Source organism: Wolffia australiana, chromosome 5 (assembly GCF_029677425.1).
Source record: "Wolffia australiana isolate 7733 chromosome 5, ASM2967742v1".
NCBI classification, from domain to species: domain Eukaryota; kingdom Viridiplantae; phylum Streptophyta; class Magnoliopsida; order Alismatales; family Araceae; genus Wolffia; species Wolffia australiana.
The window spans coordinates 3,691,634-3,709,115 of record NC_135839.1 but is presented as its reverse complement, the minus strand read 5'-3'; the positions used below and the strand labels follow the sequence as shown (position 1 = coordinate 3,709,115).

The following is a 17,482-nucleotide window of genomic DNA, read 5'->3' as shown; positions in this document are numbered from 1 at the left end:
ACGGGACAGACGTCACGGGAGACGGCCGTGACGAACTTTTAAAAACTTTAAAAATGGCCAAAAAAACTTAAAAATCATTATATTTAAGCTTTCTGACAGCCAAGATTTCGCCGCATGGCATCTATTTCTTGGCATTTTGCAGAAAAGTCCCTGCATTACTTCGCAAAATGATGCCACTCAAAAATAATTGGAGATATGCCCTCCAATTCTCTCTCCTCCATATTTCACTAAGAAAAACCATAGAAAATTATCTTCGATGTTTTTCCCGTCACACGTGACGGTGATGCCATCCGATGACAGGGACGTGACGGGACGCCACAAATAGGGTTGCGTGATGTGAATGTGATGGATTTTTCCAAAATCCGTGGACGTGTGACAGGACGGAGACATGATGAAACTTTCGTCATGTCACCGTCCGTCACAGATTGTCTATCCCATCACGTCTGGGGCATCACATCCCAGACGTGCTATTCCCTAGAGATGAAGGCAAAGTTCATCAAAATAATGCAATAATTTTTCAAATCCGAATGAATTAAATAAAATCATTAATTGCTTCAATTAAGTAATGTAGCTCTCTCAAAGGAAGAGAAAGGAGACATGTATCTTAGGATAAGTCAGGGTTTGTGAATCAGAGTTGGGAGGGGATTGTGGGAGTTAAAATGATTTTATATCTATTCAGCTTTAGACTATTTATTATGCTAATTATTTATGTCTCTCTCTAAAACAATGAGATTGGAGACGAATGGAGAAGGCAAGTAGTGTGGGATTAATAAATATTATGATGACAGTGGAGAAAATATTTTACTGAGGATAAATTATGTCTCCTCTCAATGAAAAGAAGATAAAAGGGAGGTAAGTGTTGGGTATCAAGCTTTAATGTCAGCAGGTTAAGAGGAAACGACACAACTCAATATTGTGTTGGTCATCTCTTTCCTTTTTTCTTAGAAAATCCATCTTGTTAATACTCACTATTGCAATTGTTAAAGCTCCCACTACGATACCAATGTATATGGGATGGAGTATCCAGATATTGGAGGAAGTAGTGCCATGAAAGGTGATAGATGGATCCACAGTTGTTTATGTGGGATTTGGAGATGGGTATATAACATAGATTAGTAGCACAGGATGCACTCTTTTAAGGTGTCAAGATGGAGGAGAAATGAAGTTGGGTATCATCATCTAAATTCCAATTTTAAATCTAATATGTGGAGTCCTGCACAATGGAAGAGCAATGATGTATAATAATAAGTGCATGTACATCACATGAATACATTCTATTTATGAATATTTAATGAGAAGGGAGTATGAGATTGGCTTCCAGGCTACATTTAATTATTTTTGCATGAGTGTATGAGAGATCTTCCATGATAATATGCAGATTAATAAGTTAATATCATTAATTATCTATGTTTATTGGCACTAAAATGTTTAGACATGCATGTTATCGAGCTTATTATTTAAATTTATTTTTAGAATGATAGTCAGATTTTCTAGATTTTGGGGTATTTTATGGATTTTCTGAAATCTTATAAGTTTATGGATTTTCTTAAATAATTTATAAGTTGAAATATTCATTTATAATTTTTTTAACATTATATCTGATTAGATTTTTCAGTCAAAATATGTACTTCTGATATTTTTATAAATTAAACATATTTTCTTAATTATTATATGAATTTTTGTATTTTCATGACTTCCAAAATCTTTGAGCCATGTTAATAATTCAGAGAGAGAAAATAAGAGATAGAAAGTTGGAGAGCAGATAATGATTTGACTTCAAATCATAATATCTGGAAATCTAGAAGAATTTTTGGGCTGATTAAGTGTAGCTTCATCTTTCCCTCCTCTTTCCAACCATGTGGTTGGAGATATAAATAGATCCATTTATTCATCTTGGAATTTCTCCAACTCTAGTAGCCCGAGTCAAAGAGATTGATTTCAAGATCCATCAAGTTATTGGTGTCCATTGTCAATTAAAGTTAGAACATGAAATAGAAGTGAAGAAACTCCCATGATATCATAAATCGTCTTGATCCTGGCAGAATTTGCGATGACCCATCTTATGCTTACTTCTTTATCTTATTTTCAACACCATCCACATATATTTCATCGCATAACTCCACACCCACCCCTAAACATCCCAATTGATCTCATCCATCATATCCGTACACATCCACATTCATCTCATCCATAACATCCGTACGCATCCACATTCACCTCATCCATAACATATGTACACATCCCCATTCATCCTGTCCATAACATCCATACATATCAGTCATTCATATCTAACTTATATGTCATCGTCATTTCCCTACCCACTTATTTCATTCATTTAGATCCACATATAAGCATTTCATATCTCTATCATAATTATCATTCTTCTTATCTCAATGTGTTCTAGATGCTGGAAAACATTATGTCTGATTAGATTTTCCAAAATCTTTGAGCCATGTTAATAATTCAGAGAGAGAAAATAAGAGATAGAAAGTTGGAGAGCAGATAATGATTTGACTTCAAATCATAATATCTGGAAATCTAGAAGAATTTTTGGGCTGATTTAAGTGTAGCTTCATCTTTCCCTCCTCTTTCCAACCATGTGGTTGGAGATATAAATAGATCCATTTATTCATCTTGGAATTTCTCCAACTCTAGTAGCCCGAGTCAAAGAGATTGATTTCAAGATCCATCAAGTTATTGGTGTCCATTGTCGATTAAAGTTAGAACATGAAATAGAAGTGAAGAAACTCCCATGATATCATAAATCGTCTTGATCATGGCAGAATTTGCGATGACCCATCTTATGCTTACTTCTTTATCTTATTTTCAACACCATCCACATATATTTCATCGCATAACTCCACACCCACCCCTAAACATCCAAATTGATCTCATCCATAATATCCGTACACATCCACATTCATCTCATCCATAACATCTGTACGCATCCACATTCATCTCATCCATAACATATGTACACATCCCCATTCATCCTGTCCATAACATCCATACATATCAGTCATTCATATCTAACTTATATGTCATCGTCATTTCCCTACCCACTTATTTCATTCATTTAGATCCACATATAAGCATTTCATATCTCTATCATAATTATCATTCTTCTTATCTCAATGTATTCTAGATGCTGAAATTTGGAGTATCACGGCGTATAGGGAATTTACAACAAAATCAGTTTGGGAATATTACACGATGAAATGGAAGAAATGCCCAGTGATGGAAACCATAAAAAAATCTAATCTCCCTGCAAAACTAAAGTTTTATGCTTGCTGATTTTTCAAAAATACAGTGCCTTTTGATAGAAATATAAAATAGGTATGAATTCCAACTGCTTCCAATTGTATATGTTGTATAAAAAATTCGTACATAGAAGACATAATACTCTTTTTTATGCTGAGTGGGCTTAGTATTCATGGCTGCGGCTCTTAAATAAATAGAACCTCCTTGGGAGGGACATGTCAACAACAACTCGCTTTTTTCAACAAATAATGCAATTTAAAAAGCATAAAAGTAAGGCTGCAATTCTCAAAAAATATTCCAGCATATTCTTAATGTGGGAAGTATGGAATAAAAGGGAACTTATACTAATGGGAAAGTCACCCCATTGGTTATCGGTCCATTATCACAGGGGTACAAAACTGTCTGTACAATATTGAATCTCTTGTTAAACCCATAAAGATTAACACTCAGGAAGAAATTGAGGTGTTACTCAATTGGAATCTTCAAATTTGTCAATTTGAATATGCTTATACGTATCCTTTGATATATTGGATGGCACCACCTCAACCCATGAAGAAACTAAACAGAGATGATGCCTCAAAAAGAAATCCTGGAAAAGCATCAGGAGGTCTCCTTAGAGATGTTAATAAAAATATGATTTTTTGAATTCTCGCATTACTAGATGGCGACAAATATGGAAGTGGAATGTTGGTCAATGCTTGATCGGCTAGATATATGCAACCAATGGGGGATTGATAAAATCAAAATTGGAGTAAAAATTATATCGTTGTAATTATTTATAAACCTATACCGTGAATAATTTAGTTAGATGGTGATGAGTAAGGGTCTTCTCTTCTTGAAACAGATGTTAGGGAAGGAATGCTCTCAATTGTGTAACATCAAAAAGATGAGAAGAGTAACGTACATCGTAGGAGTAGTGAATGGAGAAAGATAGTGGTTACAATAGATGTAACGGCAATTCAAAGAGATCGATGAATGATATTAGTATATTGCTGAGTAGAATGAGATGATGAAGGAAGACGTGAATGGTGGCATGAGATGAGGATGTGAGACGAGATGAGAGAAATGAGAGATGGCTAATAGGGTTTTATTAGTTTAGGTTTAAGATAGATGAGGATGGAGAGTGAGAAGGAAAGAAGAAAAGGGTGTAAGGCGTAGTGGTATGGATAGTGAGAATGAGATAAACCGATGATTAAAATGGGAAAGATCGGTGATGTTTGTTTTCCTACACATAACGGGAAAGAGAGAGGTAGGTGGCGAGATCATCACGGTGTAGGGGGCACGTGAAATGAATTATAGATGATGATGGATAGGGATGATGATGAGTATGGAGGTGGATGAGTGATAGTGATGGATGATAAAGATAGTTATACTACCAACGTGTGTTGAAGACTCAATGTAAGGTAAGAGGCTAACCTTAAACCCCTATATTCTGCTAGGATCAAGGCATTTTCCTGATGCAGATCAACCTTCCCACGTATCTATTAAACCTCTGCAAGCACCAGAGATACCAAGAAACACTTGATGAACCTTCTAAACTTCACTTTCTTTTAATTCGCCTCTTTAGGAGGAAGTGAACTTAAAGATGTTTTTTACAAAGATGGTTTAAGGGTAGCTTCATCTTTATGTCCACGATCCATACATACGGTTGGATCTATAAATTTGAGTTATGGGTCATCCCATATCAAGCCTGGAAGATGGATGATTCCTAGCCATTAATTTAATCCAAAGATTTCTCTCCCATCATCCTCATCAGTGTTGTCACATCATTTGGTTAGGGTTTGTCTTGTCCTAGCATTTAATGCGATCATTGGTTAAGATTCTTCCTCGTCAACCGTGAATGACAGCTCTCAACCCGCCACGTATCACCCGGGATAAAAAGACAAAATACAAGAATAATAACATATTATTTATTATCAGCTCACAATTGACGTGGCAGTGTGTCACAACTGACATCACTACGATAGCCATTTTCTCTTTAAATACAATGAGGATCAAACATGTGCGCACCATGTGTACATGTGGCACCATGTGTTGCTGACACGTCGTGCGGCCCTCATTGTTGACCAGTCTAAAGAAAAAAAACAAATCATTAGTTTAAAGAAAATCAAACCTCAATTTCTGTGTGCATTTATTGTGAAAAAAAAGAGTCCCCTTTTTAAAATTTATCTATGTCACCCTGTGCAATAAAAAGGTAAAAAACACTTTCATTATCATCAAATACCATTATGGCATCACTAATCACGATGCCACATTGGTTTAGGCGAATGATTGGCTGCCGCCAATCAATAACCGGGTTAATGAGTGGTTATCGCCAATCATTATATTAATTTGTTAGTGATTAACATTCAACAAATTGAACAGCAACACGTGGTTTCGTGAAAATAAAGGTTTTGAAATAATTTTATATTTAATTAAATAGAGGCTTTAAATTTTAACTTAGAAAATCATACTTTACAAATTTAATATCAAAAAATTCCATAGAAATTATATTATGACTCAAAAATTATATTCTTTCAGAATTTGATGTCATAAAATCTCCAAAAGTACCTACAATGTATAAAATTCAGAATATCATTCTAAAAATAAATTTAATCATCTTAAGCATAATAACATGAACATATAATTAATTTTATGCAAATAAACATGTAAATGTGGACAGCTCAAGCTACTAAAAGGGCATGTTATTAGGAATTCCCCACACTCCTATCAAATTGGATTTGGTTCATTATCTCATATACAACAGGTACATGTAATATCTGGAAACTAAGAAGTTGGTTGGAAAGAAAGAACGAGACAATATATGGACAGTGTAATTAGTATTGCACATATCCTATGAGAACAAAACCTAGTTTTAGATGCTCTTGTTAACCATGCATACATTTAAGGACAATTGATACCATACATTTAAAATATGGAAAATATTGTGTGTTACTTTTTTCTATCTCTACATTGCATAGCCCTTGACGCCCTGACAACCCTGATGAAATGAGCAATGAGGGCATAGAACCGAGTTTCAAGGGGTTATGGGTGACCACAAGTGAAGGGTTTCTCCTTACAATCCATTGGGTAAAACTCCTTCTATATTTATCACTAGGAAAACTATAAGCTTGCACCAATATAGACATTGTGATCAGTCTTTATAGAAGACAATATGGGAACCAATATGCAACTCAAGTAAATAAAAAAATTATTACATGATTAATAACATTATGTGCTAAAGGAAGCGTAATATGAAAAGACAACAAAGCTTGATGGGGACAGCTACAACATCGAGATTTAAAAAGGAAAAAAGGAGGGGGGCCTGGAAAATCAATGAAGAAAGATTCAAGTAAGTCAAAAATGGCGTACAATGAAGATGTACCAAAATTGTACGTTGGATAGAAGTTCGAAAACAAAAGTCAGTCTACAACAATATGCACAGATATTTCCTTTAATAAAGGCAGAAGTTAACCCTCTTCATAATATGCCAGAATGGAACAAAATTTGGAGGATGGAGGAGTACGTTTTGTGTGGTATTCTGAATTTGGACCATCTTGCTGTGGCACCCTCTTGCCGCCGCACCTTGCCACTAGCGTGTTTCCGCGCCGCCGCACCCTATTGCCGCCCCGCCGCACCCTATTGCCATCCCGCCGCACCTTGCTGTTGCGCCTTGCCACTACCGTTCCGCTGCACTGCCCCACTCTGCCGCCGACACACCCTATTGCCGCCCCGCCGCACCTTGCAGTTGCGCCTTGCCGCTTCCGTTCCGCTGCACTGCCCCACTCTACTGCCGCCGCACTGTCGTACTTTGTCGTTGCTGCGCTGTCAAAAACACGCCACCCCCCCACCATGTTGCTATCGTTCCGTGGTGCCACCTGCGCTCTATTGCCTCCACGTCTTGTTGTCGTTGCGCTCTTTTCCACGCCCATCGATGCGACCGCCGTCACGCCCATTGTCGTCCTTTAATGCGCAACCGTACCTACCCGCACAGTCATCGAGCGTACATGCTGCTCGCGTTCTACTGCTACCGAATCAGGCATTGCCTGCATCTACTGCTACTGGTACGCTTCTAAACTTCCACTCATCGTTATATTAATTCTTTTAGTGCCTCCCAAACCTTTTCTCCACCGCCAGGGTTAGATTAGTGATAGATAGGATTCACATTCTCAAGATAAGGATTTCAATCAGTACATCCTTGGTTGAGACCGGCGAGGACGTGCACAAAAGCGGTAGTAGCCGAGCTCACAGCGTCGGCCTTCAACCCAACGTCCAGATCATCAAGAGCCTAGTATCATTTCCAAGTCACGCTTACCGTAGCTAAATGGTCATTGGTGTACGTCGTCGTCGGATTTATACTTCTCAGTGGTTTCATCGTTGCATCATCACTTGCATGACGTCCACATTAGTCATCTTCCCTACATGACATGACTGCCCTCGCCCTCTTTGTGTGTAACATGGGCTGTTCGATCCCGGCGTCCGTCGTGTTACATCGGGTGGTGTATCAAGTAGGTTGAAGGAAATGTCCACAACCCCCCTCCCAACTGACCTTGATGATCTTTCATAAACTCCTTTCAAAGTCCTAATATATCATACCTCACAAGAAAGGACAAGGTTTCAGGACTAGATATTGAGATAAAAATGAAAGCCACTCATTTATGTTGCAGTCTTCAATTAGCACTTTACCAATAAATAAATAAATTGATTATACAGATGTTAGCATTAGTTTACCCTCAAAAGCTACTGATGTTACACCATATATAATTCTATTTCAGGTCCTTACTTTACAGGTGCTCGCAGACATCCAAAAGGACGGCAAGAGGTGGAAGCCGATACTCACAGGGAAATAAAAGAATGGAGACCTTCTCACCCACCTCCAAGTACACTAGCAGGTTTAAGAAGACATTCTCACCCACACTAGTATGGAGACACAATCCATTGACATTGTCATCTTCAGCAATATTTACACCACCAAGCACCACAAGATTCACCTAATATATTTAACAGAACGTTCATCGTAAATGTGACTGTCCATGATGCAGTTTATACATTGTAGTGCCAAGTTCAAATCAAAGAAAAACCATATTAAAAAATAAATAAAATAAATTAGAGATAGAGATAGTGATAGATATAACGATAGAGATAGAGATAGAGAAAGATATAAAGATAGTGATAGATATACAAAAAGCGATACATAAAAGAAAAATAGAGATAGCGCTACATAGAGATGGATATAGATAACCAACAAGTAATAGCGGCAGATTTGGTATTAGTCAAGATAGATATAGAAAGAGAGGTAGAGCTAGAGGCATAAACAGATAGAGATGGACATAGAGAGCCAGACAGTAATATAGGTAAAGGTAGATATATAGATAGAGTTAGAGATGTTAATCACGAAAGAGATATAAATACAAATAGAGATATAGAAATCGAAAAAGAACCATAGTGAGAAAAAAGGAAAGAGATGAATAGAGACACAGAGATTGATAAAGCAAAAGAAAACGATAGATAAAGACATAGAGATAGAGATAGAGATAAAAACGAAAGTTACAAATAGACATCAACATAAATACACTGATAGAGATAGAAATAACGATGCAAATGGAGATCAAGATAGAGATAGAGATTGACATAGAAAAAGATATAGTGATGAAGATAGAGCTAAAGAAAGAGATAGCCATAGAGATGGAGATGGAGACAAAGAAATTGAGATAAAAATGGAGATAGAGATATAGGTAGAGATAGAGATACAGATACACACTGAGATAGACGTAGAGATAAAAATTGAGAGAGAGATAGAGACAGCAATGGAGATAAATATATATAGAGAGAGAGAGAGAGACAAAAATACAGAGAGAGATAGCGATAGATATAAAAATAAAGATACAGATAAATATAGAGATTGAGAAAGAAATAGAGACAGATATAGAAATGAAATGCAGATAGAGATAGAGAAATATATGGGGACACAGATAGAGATATGGACAAAGATAAAAATTGATAGGGAGATAGAGATATAAATATAGAGAGATAGGGATAGAGATATAGATAGAGATAGATATAGAGATAAAAATGGAGCTACTGAGAAAGATATAGATAGAAATAGAGATGGAGATAAAAATGGATACATCAATAGTGATAGAAATGGAGATAGCGATAAAGAAGGAGATATAGACAGATATGGAGAAGGAAGTAGAGAGAGATAGAGATGAACATACAGATAGAGATAGGAATAGCGATAGAGATATAGAAAAAAATTGAGATACATTTAGAGATCGAGATCAACGTAGACATAGAGATAGTAATTGAGTAATAGAAAAAAATAGAGATACATATAGAGATCGACATTGCCATGGAGATAGAGATAGATATAGACATAGACATAGGCATATACATATACATAGACATAGACATAGACATAGTAATAGAGATAGAGATAAAGATAGATATATAGATAGCAATAGAGATAGAGATAACGATAGATATAGAGATAGATATGGAAAAGGAAATAGAGATAGAGATAGAAAAAAAGCTGAAGATAGAGTTAGCTATAAATATGGATATGAAAATACGGAGAGAGATATATATGGAAATAGACATAGGCATGGATGTAAAGATAGAGATATAGATAGAATAGAGATTGAGATAGACATAGAGATAAAATAGAGATAGAGAAAGAGAAAGAGATAGACATAGAGATAGAATAGAGATAGCGATAGAGAAAGAGATAGACATAGAGATAGAATAGAGATAGAGATAGAGAAAGCGATTCACATACAGATATAATATAGATAGAGATAGAGAAAGAGATAGACATAGAGATAGAATACAGATAGAGATAGAGGAAGAGATAGCCATAGAGATATAATAGAGATAGAACAGAGATAGAGATAGTAGTAGAGATAGAGATAGCGATAGAGATAGAGATATAGTAGAGATAGAGATAGCGGTAGAGATACAGAAAGAGAAAGAGATATGGATAGAGAAAGGGATAGAGACAGAGGAAGAGAAAGAGATATGGATAGAGAAAGAGATAGAGGAAGAGAAAGAGAGAGATAGAGATATAGTAAGAGATAGATATAGAGATACAGATAGAGAAAGATAAAGATATAGAGATAGAGGTAGAGATAGAAACTATAGATATAGATAGAGATTGAGATAGAGATAGAAATAGGAGTAAAGATAGACAAGGAGATTGATTTAGAGATACAGATAGAGATACATATAGAGTTAAATATAGAGATATGAACATAAATAGAGAGGGATATAGAGAACGATTAGAGAGAGGATTACATTGACATATTATAATATTATTATTTATTATCCCAAGATATTAAAATAATTTTCCTAAATAGTATTGCATTTTTTATGACATTGAATTAAGTAAGATTTTAGATTTTATGAGGAACTACATTATTTTTTTCTATCTCTACCCTCGTCTTCTAATGAACTATACATTGCATGTTGGTTTAAAATAGAAGTTTAAATTTCCCTTACGAAGATTGAATGCTATTAACCTTATGTCAATATATTGATACTCAGGAATTTACCCTATGAAATCCACATACACTTTGGTCAACCCAGAAGTCAGTCAATATATGATCACTGAATGGTCAACCTATTTCTAAAACATGATTAACAAATTTAAATCAGGTTTTGTACTTTTGTTATTTGTTGGAAACTCACAATATTACATACACATGATATATGTCTATGGAACGCCATGGCACATACACTAGGTCAAATAAAGGCATGTTAACTCAAAATCTTGGTGGTCAGCTGCATACATAATGTTTGAAAAAAATCCATAAAATTTCATATTCATTCCAACTCATTTACCTATTAAATACATTTACCAATGCATGGTTTATGTTTTTGGGCCAACCACGAGTCAGTTAAATATTATTTACATGAAATTTTGGTCAATTTTATAGGTGATATTAAAAAATGAGAGTTTCTATTATCTTATTTCACATTTAATAGGTTGAGGTGCCCAAATAATACATTGGTTTGTGCATGCCCATCTCAGGTTTTGATGTGAGAAGGGCAGAAGGTGAGAAGGATGCAATAGTCCAGATCATACATAAATATGATGCACAGTTTAAACATCCTAATTTAAAGTCATAAGTCTAATATCATTTTTTTAAAGGTTGTGATGAAAATTTATGTTTTCGGCAAGCCAATTACACATTCTATATCTTATTTGATGTTCATTGAAAGAACATATTGAGTATAGTGCATGTATCTTGTTTGATGGTCATTATACGAACATATTCATTGTAGTACACGTATGATGCTTACAATGAAGTCCATGAATACATGTTCGGATTTAGTGAATTATGATGAGATCTTAATACGGAGAGCATTAGTATTTGAGTGTCTTCTAAATGTTTTTATTCGAAGGATACTCAAGAAGGACATCTAAATATCCAGATAGAATATCACTATCTAGCCTCACTCATATCATGAGTATGGCTGGTATTGTAACTACGAGTGGGAGACTCTAAAATAGATAATGGGTGATATTTAGTGGACATAGTTCATTGAATTAACAGGCAAGAATCCCTGAATGATATTATATCAAACTGTCAATTATGTTGATTCACGTTATGGTTGTGTAAGTGGTTCGTAGACCTAAGACACTAACGACGTATTGTGGAAAGACAATTGTGCTTTGACTATGACCTATGAGTATCTAATCATGGGGTTATAAACAGTCTTAGTTAGGGTGCATGACGAAGTTTATGAGGATGATTAAGTGGTCAAGATGGGATTGTTTGCTAAAACAAGACTATGCGATGAAGTCCTTTGCCAAATAGTGAAATATCATCGAAGAAGAGTTCTCTGATGATTTTCAAATGCATTAGTACTAACTTTCATCAGTCCTACGAGCATCAAGAAAATGAAGGATTCTATGTACATGGTAACTCACGATAGACATGTTCCATGAGTAAGTCAATACACACTCCTCTGTATCTTCTTAAGCACAAGGTATAACTTGACATCCCTTAGGGTAGAGACTTGACCTGTTGATTGAGTTAAATCAATTTGACAGTAATGAATCTAAATGATGAAAAGTTTATTTAATTTAGAATGCTTAAGGTTATTGAGCCACTAAATCCATTAGCTAGACTGATTCATTGGGCTAGAGGGTCACACACAAATGGTTTTTGGACATTGGAAGATATAGTCATAGTTTGGGGGTTGTATGAAAAATACCCACTTAGTATAAATAATGAAAGGCCCTGAACAAAATTCACCCAAACTAAAACTGTTTGGGACGACGTAACAACGACAATGAAGCATGAACAGAGATAATCAAGGTGAAGAAGGAGATTCAACATGCCAATGATTGATGAACATGTCTCGCTCACTTGAGATTCAACAGAGATCATCTAGAGATTGCACACTTGAGAAGCTCAACATGTCTCACTCACAGATCCAAAAAATCATAAACATGATCCGTACCTAGGTGTTTCAATTCATTGTTGATTAGCCTAAATTTGGGTGTTTAAAAATGTCATTTTGATTTAGACTTATGCAATAAAATTTATAATAGTCCTTAATCACTCATTCATAAGTACAGAGAAAGCAAGGGGTCGAACCACAACGAGGCACTAAGAAGAACTTTTATCCTATTTCAAATGAATTATTTCAATAATGAATTAATTTTTCATTTACTAGGCCTTAATCACATTTAATTTAATTTATAATTAATCAAAATTTAGCAAAAGCTTAATTTTGATATTAATATATTCTGTCAAGACAATATAGATAGGATAATTTTGTTTCTGATGTCAATTTATTTCGGATTACCATTATTCGAATCAAGATAATTATGCAGATAATATTTGTGCATTAAAATTTGGGAATTAATAAGCAAGAAAGGGAATTTTCAAATCGGACTTGAAGATAGACGAATTTTTGGATGAAATTTTGGATTTAGGTTTTTTATATACTCAATTGAATTTTCAAACAATCAATTTCAAATCTAGAGAGATAAATTCAAAAAATTAACCTAGAGAGATAAAGTAGAAGAATTTGGGGAAAAATGAATTAAATATGAAATTTGACCCTAATCTAGAGACCTCTGATGCCAAATTGGATGATATGTAGAACTAAGGATTAAGAGTTAGATCTTGAATCAAAATCAAAATGCAATGCTAATTTCATTTCAAATCAACTTCAGGGGCATGTACATTTTGCCCATGCCTTGGCGTTTTAGAATCGTTCAAGAAGAAGTTCAAAAAGCAAATTAGAAACTTATAGCTTTTAATGATGAACCAAGATCTGTCAACTTCCAAAGCATCACATGTGTCCTTCCGGGCCAAATCATTGGGGATAACTTTAAAAAGTGATTTTTCCCATCTTCATGACCTCCTTTTAAAAATCCAACAGTCTAGATTGTAGAGGGTGAAAAGAAAACCTACCCTCAAAATTTGGGCGTAATCGGACGACTAGATCTCAAGACATCGCAGATTTACTTGCATTTAGTCATGGTCGTTGGATAATTTTATCTCTCTTCCATATATCTAAAAAATGGAAATTTTCTATTGTCTGACATCTTTTCCTTGTTTTCCCTGCCCTGGGATTGTGCTCTTAAACGTATTTGTGTGCTTCCACAGGCCGGAATCATTGGTCAATCATGATGTATTTACGTGGAGGATAATGCACCACGTCGCCCTACGTCAGCCTGTTTTTTAAAAAACTTTCGAAAATGACAAAGAGCTTTAAGTTATAATTTATTACATGTGGTTATCGATTGTCACGTGCAATTAATGCACGCGGCGAATTGATTCCGCATGTATTAAATACGATACATATTCTTGTTTTCTAGATGCACATGATGTCAGTTGCCGCGTGCTATTAATGCACACGACTAATCGACTACACGTCCAAGGAATATTCTCATTTTATAAATGCACACGGAGATCGATTCTCTGTGTGCATTTATTACATGAGCAAAACATACATTTTTCTCGTCTCCCGCGCTAGTTGTTTCTTTTGAAGTAATGATTTGCTCATTATGGCATCACACATTGCGATGCCATAATGAGCCAATAATGCTATCTTTTTAATGCATCCACTCATTAGCCCAAATTTGGGGCGAATGACGTGGATGCCACATGAATATGAATATATATATATATATATTACTGGTATCTGATAAGTTTTTATACTCATTTCATTTTTTTGTTGTATTTCTTAGATTAGACTTAATCTCATTGTTTTCCATTTTTGTGCTCAAAATAGACAGTCTTGTCTAATAAATAAATTCTTTTTATTGTTCTGATGCATCAACTAGCGGAAATAGCATTGATAGCCTCTACTCGTGTCTTAGCTTGTCTTAGAGGTAGATTAGCCTCAATTGCTTGTCTTTTACCTTCTGCTTTACGCAAATTTTCTTCTGCTTTTTTAAGAACTTCTTGAGCTTCTTGCGGATAAATATCAGTACTTATCCCTGCATCATTTCATAGAATGGTGATCTCATTATTACCTACTCTCGCAAATCCGCCTATCCAAGCCACCATTACCCATTGGTCAGTTAAGCCACCCTAACTCCCGAACTCCAGAACTGCAGTCGGGGATTTTCTCTTACCGGAAACTCGAGGTGCCCTCGGCCTGAAGGCCTCGAGAACCGCTTTGCTGCATATTCTCAATAGACCTATATCTACAACTGTGGCAATAGGAGTGTGGTTTGGTAATATACCAATTTGGCCACTATTAGTTGATAAAAGGATTTCTTTAACTTCTGAATCCCAAACAATTTGAGGAGGCATTAGTAGACTAAGATTTAAGGTCATTTCTTCAAATTGCTCTCCACTTCGAAGTTTATAGCTTTCGTAGTAGCTTCATCGATGTTACCCACCAAATAAAAGGCATGTTCAAGAAGACTGTCTAATTCGCCAGAGAGAATAATTTTAAAGCCCCTAATGGTTTCTTGAAGGCCAACTTATTTCCCTGGAGAACCAGTAAATACTTCTGCTACAAAGAAGGGTTGTGATAAGCAACGCTCAATTTTTCGTGCACGTGCTACAATTAAACGATCATCTTCGGATAATTCGTCTAATCCAAGGATAGCGATAATGTCCTGCAGTTATTTGTAACGTTGTAAAGTTTCTTTGACTCTTTGCACAGTTTCATAATGTTCCTCACCAACGATTGCAGGTTGTAGCATGGTTGACGTTGAATCTAAAGAATCCACTACTGAATAAATACCTTTAGCACCTAATCCTCTTGATAGTACAGTAGTGGCATCCATATATATATATATGTATATCCTTTTTCAAAGGCCAAATAAATATATATATTCCTTAAATTCTAAAAATCATTTCTTGGCTAAATAATGGTCAGAAAATTATAAAAAATATGGAAATATTCCAGAAAATTAGTAAAACCCTTAGAAACCTCTAGCCAAATATTATATGCCCTGTAAAAATATTTATTCAATGAAATGAGGTTAAATACCATGTAAAAATACTCAAAAATTAGAAACAATCATAAAATCAGAGTGCAAGTCATTTATGTCCATTTATGTATGATAACATGCAAATATGGCCAATAAAACACACATTTTTAATGTAATATACATCAACTTAACATTATAATTTGCATGTTATCAATTGTCTTTGAAGATCATGTGTTGATTCCATTGCAAGTGTTCCACTACATGAATCACTTGTGTTTTATCTAGACCAAGGCCCAATAACCCAACATGTTGAACTAAGAATATTTGTGAAAGTGTGATCAAGGAAACAGATAGATGAATGAAAAAGTGATTGAAGAAGTCTTGAAAGTTAAAATATTGTGATTTTTGAAACTAAGAGAGAAACTTTGTGAATTCGTAGATTGAAAGTATCTTAAAGAAGAAAGATTATGGATTGATTTGAAAACTTGTGGGCTGAAAGAGCAAGGAATTGTGAGAAGAGTTTGGGAAATTCTTCAGCATTTTGAAGGAGAAATATTGTGCACTAAAGAGAGTGATCAAAATAACATAATGATAAAGATATTGAAAAGAAAATGGTAAAAACATGAGAAATTAGAAGCATTTGTCAATTAATTTTTAAAGAGTTGGGGAGGAATATTTGAGATTTGAGAGTAGGCATTGAAGTCAACTAGGAAAAAGGAGAATTTTGGTGGAAGAATTTGAATCTTAAAGATACTCTAGAGAGGAAATTTAAGTTTAAAGTTTTAAACATATTATTAATCCACAATTGATCCCGAACCTTGTGGACTAATAATATGTTTTTGATGTAATAAGTTGACAGCCGCGATCGACGGCACGTATTACGTCACAACAATGCACAGAAAGTGTTATTAACGACGATGAATTATGCTATTTTAGAAAACTCTAACGAGCAAGGACAGTCCAACTAAGGTGAACAATACAATACGTCCCCGAATAGGTGAACAGGTCAAGTAGACTCTAGATGACCCTCGGAATCCACGAGCAAGTCTACGACGGAGAGGCGTTTGACGGCCCGTCGGAGTTAAACCTTTAATATCAACAATCTAATCGTCAATCGCAAGAAATCCCTACCTCTCGACAATGGTGGCTATCCTATCCAATTTTAATAAAGGTCGGCAGAGGAAAACAATAGTGGATGATGGCACAGGAGAACATAATAATACTGAAAGATAAAGGGGAGGTCGAAAGTAGAACCTGGCGTACGCGTCCCAAAGATTCTTGTCGAAGGCGACGCGTAACGGCAAAGACGGGTATGACTGGTGGCGACAGGACGGTGTTGGATCAATGCTAGGCGTAGCTGAATGACTTGCGACAGCGCTGTTGGGCGCCGGCAACAGGGGCGCGCGGGCAAGGCTGGAAAAAGCCAAGGGGCGGCATGGCCTGCGCGAGAGCACGGGCAAGAAGTGCACGGTTGATGGCTGTGCCGTCAGCATGGGTGCGCGTGGGTGGCGTTGTGCGTGGCCAAGGGGTGGCGTGAAAGGCACGAGCGCGCGGCCCAGTGGTGCGCGGCCGAGGGCAGTGCCGTCAGCACAGGCGCGCAGGTGAGGCTGAGCGCGACTGAGGGGCGCGAGTCAGCCTGAGCGCGCGGGCTGAAGAGCGGCGCAGCCGGGGGAACACGTGGGCGAAGCTGGGCATGGCTGAAGGTGGGGTGGTGAGGCTGAAGGCTGCGTGGTTGGCGAGCGACGATCCCCGTCGATGGGGAGAGGCGGTGGATCGAATTCCTGGTCTTCTTGCATGGTTCTTGATGAATAACCACCAAGAAGATCAATTCTT

At 36.2% G+C, this 17,482-nt stretch overlaps 1 pseudogene; it reads right to left on the bottom strand.

Moving 5' to 3' along the window:
- Positions 1-14,537: 14,537 nt before the first annotated feature.
- On the bottom strand, positions 14,538-15,502 carry LOC144702966 (ATP synthase subunit beta, chloroplastic pseudogene; annotated as a pseudogene).
- Between the last annotated feature and the right edge of the window lie 1,980 nt (positions 15,503-17,482).